The 13916-nt window shown below is 46.1% G+C and overlaps 1 protein-coding gene across 5 annotated transcripts in view; it reads left to right on the top strand.

Annotated features, from left to right (window-relative positions):
* The first annotated feature begins 3478 nt into the window (after positions 1-3478).
* Positions 3479-13916, top strand: part of LOC146755412 (receptor-type tyrosine-protein phosphatase T-like) — a 170514-nt gene continuing 160076 nt past the window's right edge. Inside the window, exons 1-5 of one of the 5 annotated variants that reach the window (XM_085525588.1) lie at positions 3479-3555; positions 5116-5262; positions 5595-5680; positions 6285-6394; positions 6701-6824. The gene's annotated coding sequence lies outside the window, so the exon portion shown is untranslated. Of the gene's footprint in view, positions 3556-4459; positions 5263-5594; positions 5681-6284; positions 6395-6700; positions 6825-13916 lie in introns of those variants that run through there. The other 4 variants (XM_085525594.1, XM_085525587.1, XM_085525592.1 and 1 more) reach the window with 4 other exon arrangements.

The raw sequence follows: 13916 nt of genomic DNA on the forward strand, positions 1-13916 counted from the left end.
GCACCTTTGGGTCTCAGCAGCAGCCTGGAGACACGAAGCACATGTGCTTGGAGACTCATACTGCCCAAGTGCTCTTTTCTTCACCAAAGGTCCTCTTCCTCAGTTAGAAGGTTCCATGGTGGAGCTGCAGGATCCTTCTTCGGGGAGATTTTATCACCAGAGTGAGGAGATGATTATACAGAATTTGTCCACATGGGTGTGTGTGCATGATGACACTAAGCTGAGTGGTGCAGTTGAAGGAATGCCATTCAGAGGGACCTTGACAGGCTTGAAAGGTGGGCCTGAGTGAACCTAATGAGGTTCAACACGGCAAAGTGCAAGGTTTTGCACTTAGGTTGGAAGAACCCCAGGCACCTGTACAGGCTGGGAGGAGTGGTCCTTGAGAGCAGCTCGGCAGAGAAGGACCTGGGGGTCCTGATGGATGAGAAACTTAACATGAGCCAGCAGTGCGCTCTTGCAGCTCAGAAAGCAAAAGGGATCCTGAGCTCCATCAGGAGAGGGGTGGTCAGCAGGGATAGGGAGGTGATCGTCCCTCTCTACTCTGCTCTTGTGAGGCCCCATCTGGAGTACTGTGTCCAGGTGTGGAGCCCTCAGTACAAAAAAGACATGGAGATTTTGGAAAGGGTCCAGAGGAGGGCCACGAAGATGATCAGGGGGCTGGAGCACCTCCCCTATGAGGACAGGCTGAGGGAGTTGGGTTTGTTCAGCCTGGAGAAGAGAAGGTTGCGGGGTGACCTCATTGCAGCCTTTCAGTACCTGAAGGGAACTTACTCCCAGGAGGGGAGTAAACTCTTCGAAAGGGCTGATAATAGCAGGACTAGGGGAAATGGTTTTAAGTTGAAGGAGGGAAGATTTAGGTTGGATGTTAGGGGAAAGTTCTTTACTAGAAGAGTGGTTAGGTCCTGGAACAGGCTGCCCAGGGAGGTTGTGGATGCCCCGTCCTTGGAGGTGTTCAAGACCAGGTTGGACAGGGCCCTGGGCAACCTGATCTAGTAAAGGCGTATGTTTGGTGGCCCTGCTGGGCAGGGGGGTTGGAACTACATGATCCTTGAGGTCCCTTCCAACCCAGGTAATTCTGTGATTCTGTGTGATTCTGTGAGGAAACCAAACCATTTAGGTACCTGAAATGCTTCTGCTCCTGCAGTCTGGCAGAAAGCAATGCCCTCTGTCTCATGCCATCTCTGCACAAACTGGAAGGGAATGGGGAGACATATGTCAGATCCAATGGGACAGGACTTCACTGGCTGCAGTTTAAAAGCAAATCACCCCAGCTCTCGTTGCCCTCTATTGCTGGGTACCCCTTGCCCCTGGCCACTGGATTTCCACGCATGCATCCTTCCTTGGAGCTAAGTGTGCCTTTCCCAGCAGCAAGCAGTGAGCTGGAGTCAGCACCAAAACCAAAACCTCCTTGTGCCTTTCCCTGTCCTTCTTTCACACATCGTCTTTTAGTTTCAGAAAATATGGCCAGACCCAACGAAACAAGAGCTCTAAGACAAAGCAGCTGCTTTATTTTCCTCCTCCCCTTTCCTCATCTACACCCCACAGAAAGACCATTTGCCAAGTAAGGGATGCAGTGATCAGGTGTATGAGGGGCAAAGCAAATCAAGCTTAATTTCAAAGACTTGTCTCTTCCACGTGACTTCCCTGAGGTCTGATACAATTGTACAGCCATAGACTCATAGAATAGCCTGGGTTGAAAAGGACCACAGTGTGCAGGGTCTCCAACCAGCAGACCAGGCTGCCCAGAGCCACATCCAGCCTGGCCTGGAATGCCTCCAGGGATGGAGCATCCACAACCTCCCTGGGCAACCTGTTCCAGTGCGTTACCACCCTCTGTGTGAAAAACATCAACCTAATATCCAACCTAAACGTCCCCGTATCACTTTAAAAACATTCCCCCTTGTTCTATCACTATCCACCCTCGTAAACAGGCATTCCCCTGCCTGTTTATACACTCCTTTCAAATACTAGAAGGCCACAGTGAGGTTTCCCTGGAACCTTCTCATCTCCAAGCACAACAAGCCCAGTTCCCTCAACCTGTCCTCACAGGAAAGGTGCTCCAGCCCTCTGATCATCTTACTGGCCCCCCTTAGCATTATTTGCAATTCTCTTTTGCCTTCCTGCAAGCACACCTGCTTCAGGGCACATTTCATCCCACTGTTAGGCCTTGTAAGAAGCACTATGGCAAGTCCATATGCAGAAAACAATGGCATTCCATTCACTAACAGAGAAACTATTCTGCCCTTGCTCCTGACTCTTGTCCCTGCCTCCTCCTGCATAGGGCAGTGTTTGTGGGCAATGAAAGAAATACCCACATTCTGGAAAATACAGACAAAAAAGAAACAGGCAGAAAAGCGGCACTAATACTTTGTCACTGGTGGGAATCTCCACAGAAAGTGCTGTGCTAAAGGTGTGAGGTTAAGGGATCATCACTATCAAGATAAAAGTCACAGCATGGAAGATTTAGCGATGGCGTGCTGACTAGAAGGAAAAAACAACACTTACCTTGGAGCTTGTTCATTTTCCCTCCTATCATTGGATATCTTATCATCATCTACGTAGCTCTGAGGTTGGCCAAAGCCTGTTGCCATGAGCTTTGCTAAACGCAACAGTGCTGTGGCTCAGAGATTTACACCGGCACATAGCATAGGAGAACTCCATAACCCAAGTGTCAAGGGAAGAAGAAAGGGGAACTGTTACAATTAATTACGTTCACTAAATTGATAATTGTAGGCTTCTTGTCACACACTACTGCCTACAGCAAAACAGCACAGATGTTGACAACTGTGATTTCTGCATACAAGCAACCACTCAAGGCTGAGCACACTATCCTGTCTCTTTGCCATGTCTAGAAAGACCCAGAAGAGCTCAGTGTTCTCTTGCTGTTAGTTTACATCCTCCAAGCACTTCCAAAGGCACGCTGCTCTGTAGAAAAAGCTGAGCTGCCCAGAAAGTTTGTGCAGGAAGAAGGCAGCAGTGTCAGTGCACGTCATCCTGGGGGATCTGAAAGCATTTGTGAAGAGAACAGGGAAAGAAGAGGGAAGAGAGCAAAACCAACAGGCACTAGCACTGCTGCCCACAGGGGGCGGGGCTTGAGGCAGGGCCTGTGCCAGAGGGGGGCCTGGCACAGTTAGGGCCAGCTCAGGGCCCAGAGCAGAGGGGGAGCAGGCAGAGGCAGGGCCTTGGGGCCCAGGATGGAGGAGGACCAGGCACAGCTGGGGCCAGCTCAGGGCCCAGAGCAGAGGGGGACCAGGCACAGCTGAGGCCACTGCAGGGCCCAGGTGAGAGGGGAACCCAGCACAGTCGGGGCTGCTTTGGGGCCCGGCACAGCCAGGGCCCATCCCCCTTTTTTGCACATATGAAATGCTCCCAGCTGTGCTGCACAGCAGAACATCTTTCAATGGAGATGAAAGCCTGTGAAATGAAAGAATCCTTTCTTATTTCTTTCACATTTGTGTTTGTTGACTGCAGTTCCAACCAGGTGGACTCGCAGTGTCTTGCAAGTGCCACCTGGAAGCAGGTACAGACTGGAGACACAGCACCCTCAATGTCCAGGTGAGTAACAGCAACCAAGGAGGCCTTTGGGCTCTGCAGGGTCCAAGTGTGGAGCATTACACACAGGAACAGCTGAGTATAAAGACAGTGGCAGAGCTGCAGAGCTTGCCATAGTAGGGAGGCACAGTGGCTCAGCTCATTTCCCACAGTAACACAGGAAATAAGAGCCATGAGGGAAATGCAGATGCCTTCTGCCCCCATCAGAGGGGAGGAATGAGCTGCACTTCCACAGAGACATTCATTCCTCTCACAGCCACTCACACCTCAGGTGTGGAGGGACGAGCTGGGGCTGCTGGTGGCAGCTGTGGAACACTGCCATCTGTGGTGCTCCATCCTACCTTGGAGGTGGGCATGTAGAGCTGAGGACCTTTGTCACTGCACAAATGACTGCAAGCAGAGATGTAGCAGAGGGAACATAAAGCATTTAATAACTTATCACACAAAGCAATGAGTAATAGAAATGACAGTATTTCCAACCAAATATTCCCCATCCTAGCAGTCATATCTGATCTCTACAATCCCACCCAAACAATTTCCCAGCCCCCTCCAATTCCTCCTCACTATCCCACCCCTGAATTTCCCTCCCCCAATTCCCACACAGTAATTGCCCACACTAATTACCAGTATGCAGGGCATGGGGAACACCTGTTCCTTGTGTGCAGACACCTGGAAAAAAAAGAAGTGTCAGGGAACTGGAGGTCTGTAGCAGGTTGTGGAGGCTCTGCATAGAACGTAACCCCAGACCACAACCCCATCAGCTGCTGGGGCAGCATCATCCCTGTCATTGGGGGATGTTGCCAGTGGTGGACAGGGACACGGGGAGAAGCCACACCTTGGTGTAGCTCTGATCTGCTCATGTCCAGTCCAATCCTCTATAGCACTTTCCATCTTCTGTCCTTTGTTCTTAACCGTATCCTTCCTTCTCTTCTGCTCTTTTCCTTTCTTTTAGGTGTCTTACCTGTATCTGCTTTTCCCCTCTTCTGTTCTTTTACTGCTCTGGTCAGCATCCAGTGTCTGCACCGCAACTCTAGGTTTTGGGATGGAGAAAGGTACACAGGGCATAGATTTGTACAAGAAAAGCTCTCTTGCTGTGCTCAACAGATGACAAAAAGGAACCCTCAGGACCACAAAGGCAGCTTGTTTCTCCAAAGGCCACAGCGTAAGCTCGTGTAACTGGGAAGGACTCTGTTATACATCTCCTAGAAGTGCCTTTGAATGAATAATTTTCTGGTCTTGTTTCCAATTGTTGCTCAGAGGAAATGAGGTTTTTATCCTTGTATCTTTGCTGGAAGACAGAAAGGAGGGAACCTGTTTGGTGAAATGCTCAGGTGCCGTTTCCTTCCTTGCACCAACAGCCTGTTTGTGTCCACACGATGCCAGTTGTCCTCCTGACAGTTTCTACCGGTCCTTCTCCGAGTCCTTCTGCTAAGCACTGCTATTTCTGTATCCTCGGGGCCCTATTAGGACTAAAAAGAGGAGCGGATAACAGACGGAAGGATCTGGCCTTCTGCTGGGTGATAGCCGCCTGCATGTCCTGTTCCTGCTTTCTCTTTTCCCCAGGTGGCATTGTGCTTCCCAAGGAGCATATGGACCTTTTAGATGGGAGTGTGCAGCAAGGAACACATGGGGTCTCAGCTTCCTCCCTGCTCTACATCTGAGTGAGGGACACTGTGACCTGCTCAGGAGGCAAGATGTCATGTCAGGGAGGTGTGTTTTCCTTGTTGTTTTTTATCATCTGTGCTTTGCTTTGCTGTGTTATTTTTTTTCCTTTGCAGCTCTATGGTTTTCTTTCCTATTTGGTGTTTTCTATGTCGTGTTTTTTTTTTTTGTTTTTTGTTTTTTGTATTTTGTTTTTTGTTTTTTTTATAAGTTTTTTTCTGTTTTTCCTTGTCTTAGTTTTTTTCTTTTGTTTGGTTTATTATTTTTTCTTTGCTTTTATTATTATTATTATTTTTTTTTAATTCTGTGTTATTTCCTAAAATCCTTCATGGTTTATTTGTTGTTGTGTTTTTCATCTATGCTTTGTTATTTTTCTTTAGATACGCTGTATGAGAACTGTTGAATCACAGTCTGAGCCACTGATTATCACCTAGGGAAGGGACCTGGTCAGCCCTGGTTAGTGCAGGTGAGGGCAATGCAGCTGAGTGACTGGAAGGGATGGAGCCTGGCTGCACCTCTCTTACAGCTCATTTTTGAAGGCTGACTGCCCCTGGGTGGAATTGTTTTTGATGGTTTCTCCTCTGTGGAGTTTGTTCTGTGCACTTCCATCCTCAGTGGTGGGTGAGCCATTCTTTCCTTACCTTTGTAGTATATTCACACTGTGCTAGTCTTTCTGCTGTTACAGATAGTATGTGTTTTTTTTCTATTTGTTTTCTGTGGTTTTTTAAACTTTGATTCCCTGGTTTTTGGCTTGCTTTTTTCTTTATATTTCTTTTTTTTTTTTTTTCTTTTTTTTTTTTTTTTCTTTTGCTGTGTCCTATTCTGCTTTACGGTGACATTTGCAAGAGACTGTGAATTCTTCTGGTTCAAATTGCAGTTGGCTTAATCAAATGTGTAAGAAATATATAAGGGCTGCTGAGGCCAGGCTGGAGTTGCATTTCTTTATGAACTGGGGTGTTGCTGCAGATGCACTTATCTCCTGTTTTGTCTCATTTGCGGCTGTTCAAGAATATTAGATTGTGCTATGTCAGTGTTTGTTGCCATCCTGCTTTCTCTTCTCTGTCTTGCAGGTCAGCTCGTGCTGGAATTTGATGGTATCACTGTATGAATGGAGGTCAGTTTAGGAGCAGCTGCTGATGGAAGGAATCAAGACCAGGCTAATAAATGGAAGCATCTCCTGGTAAGGTGTCAGAGGTGGCAGTAATGATGTCTGTCATCATAAAAACCAGAGGGCAGGATCATCCGAGTGCTTGCTGACTGATACTTCGGAGTATCTCGTTCTCCAGCTGAACGATAAGAAAGCTAAATATGCTGAGCCGTTACAGCTTGTGCTGAAGTTGTGAATGTGCCCCCAGATGTTTCCTTTAGTGGTAAATCATGTTCGGGCACTGTGGTAGTCCTATCTCTGTCATGATCTGGAGCACCGTGTCTTGTTGCGAGCCTTGTGTGCCTGTTTCCATGAACCTTGCTTTCTTTCTCTCTTCAGAGTAAGGGCAGGGTGCTTCCTTGCTCTTGGTGGATTCATCCAGGAGGCTGTTAGAAGGCCAAATGCAATGTTCATTACATGGAGGGACAGGATGGGAATGGACTGTCGTTGCCACCAGGCAAAAGTGAGTTTCTTATGTCATGAATGATATAATTTTGATTATTCTGAGCAGTTGCAGTGTGGTAGAGGATGTCACGAAACCATTTATTTGGGAGCGCAGGGAAGAGTCATGAGAACCGAAACCGTAGTTTCTGTTTTGGCTGTCAAAATGGTGGAGTTTCTTTGGGAGGGCAATAGCTGGGCTTCCTGTTAGCAGGCCCCCTCTGAGAGATTGGTCTTTGCTTGCTGCTTTGCTGTGCCTACCTGCCTGCTCCCTGTGCTTGTTCCTTTTACCTTTCCGCGCTTCTTTTCCCTTGCTTTGATGCTTTCCCTTTCAGGGCTCCTTTTCTCTTTCAGTGCTTTGCCCTTTTTGTACTTCTTTTCCCTATCAGTGTTGCTTTATGCTGTTCCTTTCCCTTTCAGGTCTCCTTTTCCCTTTCGCGGCTGCTTTTCCCTTTCAGGGCTGCTTTTCTTTATCAGTTCTGCTTCTCCCATTCAGGGCTCCTTCTCCCTTTCAGGGCTGCATTTTCTTGTTCCTTTTCCCTTTCACTGCTGCTTTTCTGTGCTACTTTTCCCTTTCACTGCCGCTTTTCCCTTTTAGTCTTGCTTTTCCCTTTCGCTGCTGCTTTTCCCTTTCGCTGCTGCTTTTCCCTTTCGCTGCTGCTTTTCCCTTTCGCTGCTGCTTTTCCCTTTCGCTGCTGCTTTTCCTTTTCGCTGCTGCTTTTCCATTTTAGTCTTGCTTTTCCCTTTCGCTGCTGCTTTTCCCTTTCACTGCTAATTTTCCCTTTCACTGCTGCTTTTCCCTTTCACTGCTGCTTTTTCCTTTTAGACTTGCTTTTCCCTTTCACTCTTGTTCTTCCCATTCAGTCTTGCTTTTCCCTTTCACTGCTGCTTTTCCATTTTAGTCTTGCTTTTCCCTTTCACTGCTGCTTTTCCCTTTTAGTCTTACTTTTCGCTTTTAGTCTTGCTTTTCCCTTTTAGTCTTGCTTTTCCCTTTTAGTGCTGCTTTTCCCTCTCACTGCTGGTTTTCCCTTTTGGTCTTCCTTTTCCCATTTGGTCTTGCTTTTCCCTTTCACTGCTGCTTTTCCCTTTTAATCTGCTTTTCCCTTTTAGTCTTGCTTTTCCCTTTTAATCTTGCTTTTCCCTTTTAGTCTTGCTTTTCCCTTTCCCTGCTGCTTTTCCCTTTCACTGCTGCTTTTCCCTTTGACTGCTGCTTTTACATTTTAATCTTGCTTTTCCCTTTAAGTCTTGCTTTTCCCTTTAAGTCTTGCTTTTCCCTTTAAGTCTTGCTTTTCCCTTTAAGTCTTGCTTTTCCCTTTTAATCTTGCTTTTCCCTTTTAATCTTGCTTTTCACTTTTAGTCTTGCTTTTCCCTTTTAGTTTTGCTTTTCCCTTTCACTGCTGCTTTTCCCTTTCACTGCTGCTTTTCCCTTTCACTGCTGCTCTTCCCTTTTAGTCTTGCTTTTCCCTTTCAGTTTTGCTATTCCCTTTCACTGCTGCTTTTCCCTTTCCTTGCTGCTTTTCCCTTTTAGTCTTGCTTTTCCTTTTTAGTCTTGCTTTTCCCATTTAGTCTTGCTTTTCCATTTTAGTCTTGCTTTTCCCTTTCAGTCCTGATTTTCCATTTTAGTCTTGCTTTTCCCTTTCATTGTGGATTTTCCCTTTCACAACTGCTTTTCCCTTCTGGTCTTGCTTTTCCCTTCTGGTCTTGCTTTTCCCTTCTGGTCTTGCTTTTCCCTTCTGGTCTTGCTTTTCCCTTCTGGTCTTGCTTTTCCCTTCTGGTCTTGCTTTTCCCTTTCAGTCGTGCTTTTCCCTTTCAGTCGTGCTTTTCCCTTTCAGTCTTGCTTTTCCCTTTCAGTCTTGCTTTTCCCTTTCAGTCTTGCTTTTCCCTTTCAGTCTTGCTTTTCCCTTTCAGTCTTGCTTTTCCCTTTCAGTCTTGCTTTTCCCTTTCAGTCTTGCTTTTCCCTTTCAGTCTTGCTTTTCCCTTTCAGTCTTGCTTTTCCCTTTCAGTCTTGCTTTTCCCTTTCAGTCTTGCTTTTCCCTTTCAGTCTTGCTTTTCCCTTTCAGTCTTGCTTTTCCCTTTCAGTCTTGCTTTTCCCTTTCAGTCTTGCTTTTCCCTTTCAGTCTTGCTTTTCCCTTTCAGTCTTGCTTTTCCCTTTCAGTCTTGCTTTTCCCTTTCAGTCTTGCTTTTCCCTTTCAGTCTTGCTTTTCCCTTTCAGTCTTGCTTTTCCCTTTCAGTCTTGCTTTTCCCTTTCAGTCTTGCTTTTCCCTTTTAGTCTTGCTTTTCCCTTTTAGACTTGCTTCACCCTTTCACTGCTGCTTTTCCCTTTTAGTCTTGGTTTTCTCTTTTAGTCTGTCTTTTCACTTTCCCTGCTGCTTTTCCCTTTGACTGCTGATTTTCCCTTTTAGTCTTGCTCTTCTCGTTTAGTCTTGCTTTTCCCTTTCAGTCTTGCTTTTCCCTTTCAGTCTTGCTTTTCCCTTTCAGTCTTGCTTTTCCCTTTCAGTCTTGCTTTTCCCTTTCAGTCTTGCTTTTCCCTTTCAGTCTTGCTTTTCCCTTTCAGTCTTGCTTTTCCCTTTCAGTCTTGCTTTTCCCTTTCAGTCTTGCTTTTCCCTTTCAGTCTTGCTTTTCCCTTTCAGTCTTGCTTTTCCCTTTCAGTCTTGCTTTTCCCTTTCAGTCTTGCTTTTCCCTTTCAGTCTTGCTTTTCCCTTTCAGTCTTGCTTTTCCCTTTCAGTCTTGCTTTTCCCTTTCAGTCTTGCTTTTCCCTTTCAGTCTTGCTTTTCCCTTTTAGTCTTCCTTTTCCCTTTTAGACTTGCTTCACCCTTTCACTGCTGCTTTTCCCTTTTAGTCTTGGTTTTCTCTTTTAGTCTGTCTTTTCACTTTCCCTGCTGCTTTTCCCTTTGACTGCTGATTTTCCCTTTTAGTCTTGCTCTTCTCGTTTAGTCTTGCTTTCCCTTTTAGTCTTGCTTTTCCCTTTCACTGCTGCTTTTCCCTTTCACTGCTGCTTTTCCCTTTCACTGCTGCTTTTCCCTTTTAGTCTTGCTTTTCCCTTTTAGTCTTGCTTTTCCCTTTTAGTCTTGCTTTTCCCTTTTAGTCTTGCTTTTCCCTTTTAGTCTTGCTTTTCCCTTTTAGTCTTGCTTTTCCCTTTTAGTCTTGCTTTTCCCTTTTAGTCTTGCTTTTCCCTTTTAGTCTTGCTTTTCCCTTTTAGTCTTGCTTTTCCCTTTTAGTCTTGCTTTTCCCTTTTAGTCTTGCTTTTCCCTTTTAGTCTTGCTTTTCCCTTTTAGTCTTGCTTTTCCCTTTTAGTCTTGCTTTTCCCTTTTAGTCTTGCTTTTCCCTTTTAGTCTTGCTTTTCCCTTTTAGTCTTGCTTTTCCCTTTTAGTCTTGCTTTTCCCTTTTAGTCTTGCTTTTCCCTTTTAGTCTTGCTTTTCCCTTTCATTGCTGCTTTTCTTTTTCAGTCATGCTTTTTTCTTTCAGTCTTGCTTTTCCCTTTCCCTGCTTCTTTTCCCTTTCTCTGCTTCTTTTCCCTTTCACTGCTGCTTTTCCCTTTCACTGACACTTTTCCCTTTTAGTCTTGCTTTTCCCTTTCACTGCCACTTTTCCCTTTTAGTCTTGCTTTTTCCTTTCCCGGGTGCTTTTTCCTTTCACTGCCACTTTTCCCTTTTAGTCTTGCTTTTCCCTTTCACTGCCACTTTTCCCTTTTAGTCTTGCTTTTCCCTTTGACTGCTGCTTTTCCATTTTAGTCTTGCTTTTCCCTTTCACTGCTGCTTTTCCCTTTCACTGCTGTCTTTCCCTTTTAGTATTGCTTTTCCCTTTCACTGCTGCTTTTCCCTTTCACTGCTGCTTTTCTCTTTTGATTTTGCTTTTCCCTTTCACTGCTGCTTTTCCCTTTCACTGCCGCTTTTCCCTTTCACTGCCGCTTTTCCCTTTCACTGCCGCTTTTCCCTTTCACTGCCGCTTTTCCCTTTCACTGCCGCTTTTCCCTTTCACTGCCGCTTTTCCCTTTCACTGCCGCTTTTCCCTTTCACTGCCGCTTTTCCCTTTCACTGCCGCTTTTCCCTTTCACTGCCGCTTTTCCCTTTCACTGCCGCTTTTCCCTTTCACTGCCGCTTTTCCCTTTCACTGCCGCTTTTCCCTTTCACTGCCGCTTTTCCCTTTCACTGCCGCTTTTCCCTTTCACTGCCGCTTTTCCCTTTCACTGCCGCTTTTCCCTTTCACTGCCGCTTTTCCCTTTCACTGCCGCTTTTCCCTTTCACTGCCGCTTTTCCCTTTCACTGCCGCTTTTCCCTTTCACTGCCGCTTTTCCCTTTCACTGCCGCTTTTCCCTTTCACTGCCGCTTTTCCCTTTCACTGCCGCTTTTCCCTTTCACTGCCGCTTTTCCCTTTCACTGCCGCTTTTCCCTTTCACTGCCGCTTTTCCCTTTCACTGCCGCTTTTCCCTTTCACTGCCGCTTTTCCCTTTCACTGCCGCTTTTCCCTTTCACTGCCGCTTTTCCCTTTCACTGCCGCTTTTCCCTTTCACTGCCGCTTTTCCCTTTCACTGCCGCTTTTCCCTTTCACTGCCGCTTTTCCCTTTCACTGCCGCTTTTCCCTTTCACTGCCGCTTTTCCCTTTCACTGCCGCTTTTCCCTTTCACTGCCGCTTTTCCCTTTCACTGCCGCTTTTCCCTTTCACTGCCGCTTTTCCCTTTCACTGCCGCTTTTCCCTTTCACTGCCGCTTTTCCCTTTCACTGCCGCTTTTCCCTTTCACTGCCGCTTTTCCCTTTCACTGCCGCTTTTCCCTTTTTGTCTCGCTTTTCCCTTTTAGTCTCGCTTTTCCCTTTTAGTCTCGCTTTTCCTATTCACTGCTGCTTTTCTCTTTAATCTTTCTTTTCGCTTTCACTGCTGCTTTTCTCTTTTAGTCTTGTTTTTCCCTTTCTGTAGAGAGTGTTTTTTACAGCTAGTTAGCTGAGAAGGGTTGTAATCACGGTGCAGCTAGGCAAGCAGCTATAACACCTGCAAGGACAGCAAGAATAACAAGATGCCTTGGGATGGTGAGAAACTAGCCATGGTTCTGGGAACTCAGCAAGGGAGTAGCTTTCAGTTGATAACAACAAGCTGTTAAGATACTCGGGGATAGTATGTGATTGGGAACCAATGATGAGCTGCACTTTTGCAATATGTATGAGCTAATTATCCATATTATAAAGGTACACGCAGCCAAGGGTTAAATGAGATTCGCTGATCATATGTCAATGACAGGTGTGGTCGTCTGCTTTTCTCCCGCCGTTCTGCAACAAACACCTATATACAAATTTAAGAACACAACGGAGTAACTGTTACTGTTTATTAACAACCAGTTTTAATAATACGATAAAAGTATGTCCTGAGAAAGGGGAACAAACATGCTTCTTCAAGGTTTTTTAGCTGTTCTGGATCTCAGCCGTCGCTTGATGATCAGATGATCACTTTCCTTCTTTTGTTCCTCAGATTCCTGAAGAAAACATTTCAAAAGTTACTCATCTTTTCGCACAAGACTGACAAGCTCTTCTTGACCCACGCAAACATATTTCTTCCCCTAAATGGATTTCAGAATGGAATTTGCTTATTATATTTTATTCAGAAAACTATGGGATACCGAGATCATTTTAATGCAGCTTAATCACTCCGCCAGCTTCCTCTGCTCCATATGTGCGCGTAGCAGTACCTGCTAAAGGAGCGCTGCCTCAACACCACGTGCGTGAAGGCCAAGCACAAACAGACATTTTCTGTTGGGGTGACCTTCAGTGAGAACTGACAACTGAGGAGTGAGAGCGAGAGCAAACCCAGGCTCTGTGGGAAAGCATCTGGCGTGAGTCTCTGCTGCCAGCCTGCACTGCAGCAAGCACAGCCGTGGCTGCCAACTCTCACAGAGGGTGGATTAGGGATTAGAAAGTGCAGGAAGAGAAGACAAAGGCAAGGGCTGTGTGCTTGCAAGCCCTTGCTGCCTGCTAGGGTGCAGTCTTGTGTAACTTAAGTCTTGTGATTGGAATAACACCCACTACAGAGGGGTGTAAGATCTCGGAATATAAAGGTATGCTAAAGGATTCAGTAACTTTCTAGAATGAGAAATATGAGTGCAGACAATCAGCATTTCTAATTTAGATAGGTGATCTGACCTGTCCTTTATCTGGCATGTAAGGCCATGAGAGGTAGCACAGTGGATTTTGCTGAAGAAATGGGCCAAATTTGGTTGGCTGCTCCACCTTTTATCTGTGAATTGCACGCATAGCAAGGCAAGAGACCCCAAAAGACGGGCAAAGAAGGAAGACGGACATCAGTTTTTATGTTGGTGCGCCGAGCCTTCACATGGGATTCTTGCACTTTCCCAGCGTCTGAACGGGAGTCTTGATTTCCAGACATGGGAGCAGATTTCCCATGGACATGTGGCTCACGGCTGACAGTATGGCTGGTGTCCATGCGAGGATGAGCTTTGCTACAGAGGCTCAAGGAGATGCGGCAGTAATGGCATGGCCCACCTCTTGTTCCCCTCTTGGCAGGCTCTCTGCCCTCTGATGAGATTTCTTTGGCTGGGGAACTGCACAATCACTTCTTCCTTACCCAGATGCTCTCCCAGAACTGGTTGCATCTGGCTATCCGTGGAACTTCCAACTTTGCTGGCAAATACATTCAAAGCTTCAGGAGGTAGGAGGGAATGCATATACGAACATACACTTATGTATATCCATTTGCTACCTTGCAGGACAGTATCATCACAAGTGCTGTTTCTATGGAAACAAGACTAAAAATACAGAATAACAGAAATTAGAGTCTCATCTAACAAGTATTTTCTATCCTGGACAAGGTTATTCTCATTTATATACTGTGCCTGCACATGTTTGCATGGAGACGGGGTTTCATTTTGTTTTGTTGGTGCTCTCGACTGCTCTTACATGCAGAGCCCCTCAGCAATAGTCCTGCTGTTATTTCTTCTGAAAAGAAATGCTGCATCGCATCAATATGTGCTGCTGAAGCACCTCAATGAGATCAAGAATTGACGTTAAGGATTCTTCCCCATCTCAGCTGCTTTGCAGCTGCGTCTCCAGGGCACTATAGCAGGTGCCCAAAGCAGGCAGCTTTTGCCCTTTGGCTCAGGGCAGCCACCTGC

The sequence above is a fragment of the Coturnix japonica genome, chromosome 32, assembly GCF_054131305.1.
Source record: "Coturnix japonica strain WE chromosome 32, WE-NBRP24, whole genome shotgun sequence".
In the NCBI taxonomy this organism is placed as follows: Eukaryota; Metazoa; Chordata; class Aves; order Galliformes; family Phasianidae; genus Coturnix; species Coturnix japonica.